This window comes from Canis aureus, chromosome 12, assembly GCF_053574225.1.
Source record: "Canis aureus isolate CA01 chromosome 12, VMU_Caureus_v.1.0, whole genome shotgun sequence".
Taxonomy (NCBI): domain Eukaryota; kingdom Metazoa; phylum Chordata; class Mammalia; order Carnivora; family Canidae; genus Canis; species Canis aureus.
In genome coordinates, this window is record NC_135622.1 from 22,029,023 (window position 1) to 22,038,003 (window position 8,981).

General features: G+C 33.7%; 1 long non-coding RNA gene across 1 annotated transcript; it reads right to left on the reverse strand.

The window, feature by feature from the left end:
• Nucleotides 1–1,611: 1,611 nt before the first annotated feature.
• On the reverse strand, nucleotides 1,612–4,765 carry LOC144324639 (uncharacterized). Its single transcript, XR_013390072.1, has 2 exons — nucleotides 4,630–4,765; nucleotides 1,612–2,188 (listed from the first exon to the last, which is right to left on the reverse strand). It is a non-coding gene; the product is annotated as an uncharacterized LOC144324639 (long non-coding RNA).
• Nucleotides 4,766–8,981: the final 4,216 nt, after the last annotated feature.

The window sequence follows — 8,981 nt, forward strand, 5'->3', positions numbered from 1 at the left end:
CCATGGTTCTCACAATTTTGACAGACTTTCAACTAATCTCTCTGGTTTTTGCTTGAAGCCTCACCCCTATTTTCCTTGGTAATCTGTGCCATCAAGCCCCATTTTTTAAATTTCTATCCAGTAAACTTTGCTTCTCCTTGCCATTCTTTTCTGTAGGCAGTCACTCCAATCTATTATATCACATAAGGCTCCTTTTAATCTGGTTAATCAGTCAATAATCATCTACTGCCCATTTATACCTTCTAGGACTCTGTTGGCATATTGGCCCCATTGCTGGCTAAACTCATTTTCTCAATCTTCATTGGTTTATATCTTTTCCCCTTTACCGTCACCATAATGAAATCTGCAGGGAAATATAAAATGCATTTTTGCCTTCAATTCATTAAGTTTAACTCTTAGTCCAGATTTAGTATGTTTTCTCTGAATTTTTAAGAAGGATTAAGGCCCTATTGAACTAAGTAGTAATTAAGATGGTCTTTTCAATTTAAAAATAAAACTACTATTTTCTTTCTGAAAGCAGTTTTAGGGTGACTGAAAGAAATCCATTTCCTTGCTTTTATTACAATCTCACTTCACTCAGCTTTGTAGCAGTCTCTGGGTTGTTAGAATGTCTAAAATGACAGGGGAAAGTATCCAAAGCCAAAAATATCTTGTTGGAGAAAAGGCCCTAGGATTTCTGCCTAACATAATGGCTTTTTATTCTTCCTCCCACTGACTATGGGGGAAAAAATCATTTTAAGAACTGACAAAACCATATCAACAGTTTTCATTAAAAACACATTCATGTCAACATTAAGTAAGTTCCCATCAATTATAATGGGACATTCATTTATGTGCAAAGTAAGGAAATGAAAACAGCAATGTAGGGCATATTGCAATCCATTTAGGAGAAGTTCATCATTTCCATAACAAAATCATAAAGCAATTCAGATGCATGATTTATCACAAGATTATTAGAGAAAGACTTCTCCTTTCCCTTTTTCAATCCTTTCTTCCAGTGCTTCGGCACACAAAGTGCTTTCTTTCCCAACAAGTGTTAAGATGGAGTACTTAAGTCTTAGAAGAATAGCATATGCAAGAAAGGACTTCACCTTTATAAAATGATGTTCCATGAGAATACATAAAACAATATGGATTAGAAACCTACTGACAAACATTCCACCTTCCAATATGCATACCAAGAACATTATACCAAAAAAGTATTGAGATAAATTTTTACCTATGGTTTGTATCATGCTACAAATAAAATATGGACATGAAAGCAGACTTTCCAGGGCTACTGCTTCACCCTGTCAGGTCCCTTCTAGCCCTTGACCAGCAATCTGCTCTTGAATTCATTTAGAAAGAACCAGATAGACATCTACTCCTCTGACACATATACCACATTCTTTACCCCAGTTAAGTGCCCTTTTTCTGATATATGGGATATTCCTACGTTGGCCTCATTCCTGAATATGAATTCTATAGGAAGATGAACTATTCACTCAGATGGACAAATCAATGAACACTGTTACAAAGTCTGTTTCATTTCTTTCTTCTAAGTCATGCCCATAGGAAACAGATAAGGATTTAAAAACATAACAGATGATAATAAAGCAGCATAGATACATATGGGCAAAACATTTCATGATTTATATTGTTGTTTTATATGTATTATACACAGTGTAATTTTTGATTCTCATACCAATCATGTAGGAAAAGGACAGACCTTATTTCCAAATGAACTAGTTTTAAAGAAGCCAGATGAGATAACATCACACATAAGTGGGATTAAATTGTTGGGATTCATATACTAGATCTAGGCCACTTTTTCAATTCAGTGCAAGGCTCAGATCAGCCTTCCACTTTTGTAGCAGCATGGAGTTAAACTGCAGAATCTTGTGTCTGTGTTTTCTTCCTTCCTCTTTCATTCCCGAACCAATTAGAATAATAGGTATCCAAATGGGAAGAGACAAGTAAAATTGTCTCTGTTTGCAGATAACATAATCTTTTATATAGAAAACCTTAGAGACTCTATCAAAAAAGTTTGATCTGGGGGATGCCTGAGTGGCTCAGTGGTTGAGCATCTGCCTTTGGCTTAGGTTGTGATCCCAGGGTCTTGGAATTGAATCCCACATCAGGGTCCTCATGAGGAGTCTTCTTCTCCCTCTGCCTATGTCTCTGCTTCTTTCTCATGAATAAATGCAATCTAAAATTAAAAAAAAAAAGTATGACCTAGTACATAAGTTCAGTAAAATTTCAGGTTACAAAATTAACATACAAAAAATTAGTCGCATTTTTATAAAGTGTGCTACCCAAAAGATATTAAGAAAACAATCCCATTCATTAAAATATCAAAAAGAATAAAATACTTAGGTTCGATATAAATTTAACCAAGAAGGTAAAAGACCTGTTCACTGAAAACTATAAAGCACTGATGAAAGAAATTGAAGAAGACACAAATAAATGGAAAAGTATCCTATGTTCATGGATTTGGAGACAAAAGTATTAAAATGCCCTTACTACCCAAATCAATCTGTAGATTCTATGCAATCCAATCAAAATTCCAATGACATCTTTTATGTAAACAAAAAAAATGCTAAAATTAATTTGGAACCACAAAAGACCCTGCATAACTCAACCTATTTTGAGCAAGAACAAACCTGGAGGCATCACACTTCCTAATTTCAAAATATATAAACTATAGTAATCAAAACAGTATGATACCAGCAAAAAAAAAAAAAAAAAAAAAAGAAACCACAGACATATAGATATATAGAACAGACTAGAGAACCCAGAATTAAATTCACAAATTCACAGTAAACTAATTTTAAACAAAAGTGATGAGAATATACAATGAAGATGGGGCAGTTTTTCAATAAATAATGTTGGGAAAACTGGATATCCACATGTAAAAGAATGAAACTGGACCCCTATCTAACACCACACACAAAAATCAACTCAAAATGGACTACGATTTAAATGTTATATTAGAAACAATAAAACTCCTGGAAGAAAACACACAGGAAAAGCTTGACATTGGTATTGGCAGTGATTTTTTAGAGATGACACTAAAAGCACAGACAACAAGAGCAAATATTTATATTAAACTAAAAAGTTTCTACATAGCAAAGGAAATGGTCCACATAATATAAAAGCAAATTTTGGAATGGGAGAAAACACTAGCAAACCTTATGTTTCCAAGGAGGTAGCATCCAAAATGTATAACAACTTTTACAACTCAATAGCAAAACAAAACAAAAACAACAAACAAAAAAAAAAACAACAAAAATCCCAATTAAAAAATGGGCAAAGTACCTGAATAGACATTTATTTTCTGAAAAACACATGGAAATGGCCAACAGGTATATGAAAGGATGCTCAGCATTACTAATCATAGAGGAAATGCAAATCAAAACCACAATGAAATATCATTCCACACCTGTTCAAATTGCTATTATTAAAGAAATTAAAAGAAAATAGATGTTAGTGGGGATGTAGAGAAAAGGAAACACATGTATACTATTGGTGGAATGTAAACTAGTAAAGCCATTATACTAACAATACGGTATTACCTGAAAAAATAAATATAAAACTACCATATGATCCAATAATCTCACATACGGATATATATCCAAAAGAAATAAAATTGCTAGCTCAGAGATATATTTGCATTCCCATGTTCATTGCAGCACTATTCATAAAAAAACAAGATATGTAAACTATCTAAGTGACAGTAGATGAATGGATAAAGAAAATGTGATAGGCATATATATCAAATACACATAAACATGCACAATAATATAATATTCCCTTAAAAAAGAAAGAAATCCTTCAATTTGTGACAACACAGATAAACCTGAAGGACATTATGCTCAGTGAAATAAGACAGATACAAGAAGACTAATATTGCATGATCTCACTTATATGTATTATCTAAGGTGGGGGAAAGCCAAATTCACTGTTCCAAAGAATAGAATCATGGTTATCAGAGTCTGGGGGGCGTGTAGGAAAAGGTAAGACTAAACTGGAAGAAACTAATATTGTAGTTGCCAGATGTTGGGAGGAGGGAATCACAGGAAGTTATTTAATGGGTGCAGAGTTTTAGTTTTTCAAGATAAAAGAGTTCCGTGAATGGAGGGTGGTGATAACTGCATTATATATAATATAAATGCAGTTAATATCACTGAACTGTACACTTAAAATGTTTATGATAGTAAATTTTATATGTATTTTACCACATGACAAATAGGAATAAAAAATTCAAGGCAGAAATACTTAACATTGGGTTCATGGATCTGTAAGAAGGTCTCTGGACATAATGGGGAGACAATGATACACTTGAAATTATTTGCAGATTGTGTATCCTCCCTCTACCCATTTGGGGAGAAATTCCAATAGCTTTCAGCAGAGACTTAAGTAATGCCAGCTGTGAAAATTAAGGAACAGGTGAAGAAAAGTTTTATCAGAAGTTTGTAACTTAAAAGTAGTAAAAATCTAAGGGTTGTATTATTAAATTACATGTTAAAGAGATAGGCATAATGTCAATAAATTATATTATTTGTAATCCAATCACTACAACTAATCTCCTAGAGTTAGCAAATACTCTGCTTAAATGTCTAGGCTTTCTTCTCTTAAATTTCAATGTACCCCAGATTAGTAGATCCATCTCCCCATATGACAGTCAAAAATGGGTGTCTAGAGATGATAAATCGCTTGGCCAAGGTGACACAAATGCTTATTTTTCATTCTAACTAAAACTGAGGACGGCTATATACCTCATTCCCACTAAGGTCAGTGGACACCTAGAGTTTTATGAAGTAATAACTAAGATGTATTATGAGCTCATTATGTACTACTATTTTAAGCACTGCATACATAATGGCACTTCTCTCTTCACAACATTCTTATGAGATAGGTGCTTATTAGTTTTCATAGTTTTTCAGTAGATGCTTTCATTTTATAGGTCAAGAAAGTGAGGCTTATAAACATTTAAATTGCTTATTATGTTCAGATAGGAAGTGACTGAATCAGATTCAGACTCAGGTAGGTCTATCCTAAAAGCCCAACTCTTAACCACTGTATTATTCACTCTCTAATTATGAATGAGGACTGAGTCATAGCAATAGAAGATATATTTTATTTGATTCAAGAATACAGAGCTACATAGCACAGAGATGTGAAAAGCAGCCGGAGGCTTAGAGCCCTGTGTGTGAAACCATTACTTACAATCTCTTGATACTATAGGCTAATAAAAAGACTAAAGAGATAATTGCTACCATTGATATTTAAACCAACAATAAGCAGAAGGGGAAGTGAATCCAGCCACCTAAAGCAGACCACCAGGAAAGAAAGAGCTAATATCTTCATTCTGCCATTTACTAGATAGAACACTTGGGTAATCTCAGCATATCCTCTGAAACCCATCACCTCTCACAAACTCTGTTCCTTCATCACTGAAATTATAACTTCTCTCCTCTGCCCCTTTCTACTAGATCATTTCTTATATTATTCAAATGTGATAGAGCAGTTCCTATTACAAGTCACAACAAAAACAACAAAACCTGCTTCTTCCAATATTTCCTTTCAACTGCAACTCTGCCTCTCTTTCCCTCTTCGGAACAAAAATATCTTAAAAGTATGGTGTAGAATTTTTATGTCCATTTCTTGTGTACTAATCACTCTTTGAAAAATGATACATATATAACTGCAGTGTGTTCCTTTGTTCTGTTATCTATATAAATAGATGTTAATTTATTTATCCATTTAATTTGTAATGAACATTTGGGTTCTTCCTATCTATAATTATAAACAACGTTGCTACATTCTTTAACATTTATCCTAGGCAAACAACTGCAAGAATTTCTCTAGAGCACATACCTGTCAGTGGACTGGGAAAGTGTTTAAATTTACTAGTAATGCAAAAATTTCCAAAGTGTTTAAGTCAATTGTAACTTCTCTCAGCATATGATGAGTTACTTTTTGCTCTACAGCTCTACATAGAGATATTACCTGATTTAAAAGTTTGTCTATACTTTCAAATAATTTGCTCAGTTTTCAATGGAGTCCCTTAAACATTTTATTATGACTTGAAAGATTTACCTATATATCATGCATAGCAATATATTGAGGATTAAATGTTACCATATTTAGCCATTAAATATATATATTTATATTATATTTATATTAATATATTCTCATTTTGATTCTTTGATGATCAAGTATATAAATCTTATATTTTTGTTTCAGTTCATGTTTAAATCTTTATTACAGTTTATTTTTTTTTAAGATTTTATTTATTTATTCATGAGAGACACAGAAAGAGAGAGAGAGAGAGGCAGAGACACAGGCAGAGGCTCCTGCTTGGAGCCTGCCGTGGGACTCGATTCCGGGTCTCCAGGATCAGGCCCTGGGCTGAAGGTGGCGCTAAACCACTGAGCCACCCGGGCTGCCCTAATACACTTTAAATTTACTTTATGGAGTGAGATGAGATACCTAATAATTATTTATTAATTAACTTTCTAAATACAGGTGGCCTTTTTCTGGCATTTATAAGATCGATTTTTATCTATGTCTTTAATACATGTTCTAATTAAGTAGACCTACACAAAAGGGCAAAAAAAAAAAATACAAATGTGCAGTTGGATGAATTAGTGTAAAATAAACACACATGTAACCAATACTCAGATCAAGAAAGAGAAGTTTTCTCACATTCTATAAGACATTCTCTTATCTCTCTCTAGTTCTAATTCTCCATCGTTCTCAAAATCAAATGGTTTCCTCATTTTTCCAGCTATAGTTTTTATTTTATTGAATTTTTTAGGGAAACATCTGTTATTCATTCTTATATGTCTGGTTTCTGTCATTCAATATTATATTTGCCCCTAGTGCAGCTAAGAATGGCACTTGTGTGAGTTCCGCCCCCCCAAAAAGAAAAGGTAATTTCATAAGTATAGTATTATTTCTCCAAATTTTCTCTCTAGTCTCTTTGTTGTTGTTATCTAAAGTATAATTCTGGAAGGACATATCTGAGATAAGTTTGTTTTTTATACATTTTGAGTACTTTTTTTCCCCCGTGGATGCTTTTAGATTTGTAGAAAATGTAGTACAAGACTAGTGAACTGGAAGATATGTGCATAGAAATTACCTAGACTGAAGCACAAAGAATAAAACAAAATTACATATATTTGGAAATGGTAAAAATCTGATTAAATGTATATTTAGTACACCTAGTAATGTATTTTTAGTTAGATGACAGAAAAAGTATAAGGCAAGAGAAATATTGAATACTTAATAGTATAAAGACTTCCAAAATTATCGAAGACATATCAAGTCACAGAATCAAGAATCATCACAATCCTCAAGCAGTGTACATAACTCACACATAGTGTTACAGGTTCAGATTCTTTTAGCAGTTGAATCTGAGACGGATATTTGCATATGGGAAGTTTAATAGGGAGTACTCTTGGGATCAACATCTGTGGGAGAGTGGAATAAAGAGAACTGGTCAGAGGGAGAGGTTGAATTGCAATGGAATTTTAAAGGCTGTGGCTAATTTCATGGGGATCTCTAGAGTCAGCGAGCCCTTCAGAGTTGTTCTAATTTGGGGGTTAGGGGTGAGGCCTATAAATGTGTACATAATTAAATGTGAATAGCCCCGAAGAAGAGAGTGTTACTTTGAGTAAGTTGAAACTCTTCTAAAGTCTGGGAGCCTTAAAGACACACTCAAATGAGTATAATTAACGGCCAACAGCTCAGAAGATGGGAGAATAAGTGCTTCAATCCTGGAGGGAAAATCTAGGTGTCACATACCATCATCTACTAGATTCACAACACACCGAGGCACAGTAGTAAAACTGCTGAAAAACAACATCAAGGAGAATATTTTCAATGATATCTGATAAAAATACTATTACCTTTATTTTTTTTAAGATTTTGTATTTATCCATTAATGAGAGAGAGAGACAGAGACAGAGACACAGGCCGAGGGAGAAGCAGGCTCCACACCAGGAGCCCGAGGTGGGACTCCATCCCGGATGGAGGATTGCTCTGGGCCAAAGGAGGCACTAAACCACTGAGCCACCAGGGCTCTATTACCTTTAAAAGAAACACTTGGACTTAGAACTGCCTTCTTGCTAGAAAATGATAAAAATGAAAAGAAGATGGAACAGCAGCCTTAAAGAGCAGAAAAAAGAATAATTGCAATCTGAAAATCTGTAATGCAGAAAGAAAAATCCTCAAAGGTAAATGTGAATTAAAACTATCAGTACACAAAAAAAGAGGATTTATGGCCATCTAAATAACACTAAGTATTATAATGATTTATTCAGAAAGAAAAAATATAATCATGTATAAAGAAATCACAGAAATCTGAAGAGGTATTAAAAAATAAGAGAACGTTGTACCTCTTAATTGCCTTTACCTGTCTTACTCACCCCCTTAGTCTCTTCCCCTCTGGTAACCAGCAGTATGATCTCTGTATTTATGATTCTGTTTCTGATTCACTATGTTGTACACTTGAAACTAACAATACATTATAGTCAACTCTACCTCAATTAAAAAAAAAATAAGGGGCAAATAAATAGCTACATATGAACACTGACTAGATGGTTGGTTATAATGCATTTTTTTAAATGAGTGGATTCTTTTTTAAAGATTTATTTACGAGAGAGAGAGAGAGAGAGAGAGAGAGAGAGAGAAGGGGCAGAAGGAGAGAAAATCTCAAGCAGACTTCCCACTGAGCATAGAGCCCAAAGCAGGGCTTGATACCACGACCCTGAGATAATGACCTGAACTAAAATCAAGAGTTGGATGCCTAACCAACTTAGCCACCCAGGTGCCCCTACATGGATGGTTTTAATAAGAGTTTTTTTTTTTACATTTTAAAAATATTTTATGCTTTACAAGTATAAATTTTGCAGTTTTCTGCATGTGTGTTGGGTTACATAACACAGTTTCTTTTTTTTTTTTTTTTTTGTTTTAAGATTCACTTATTTACTTTA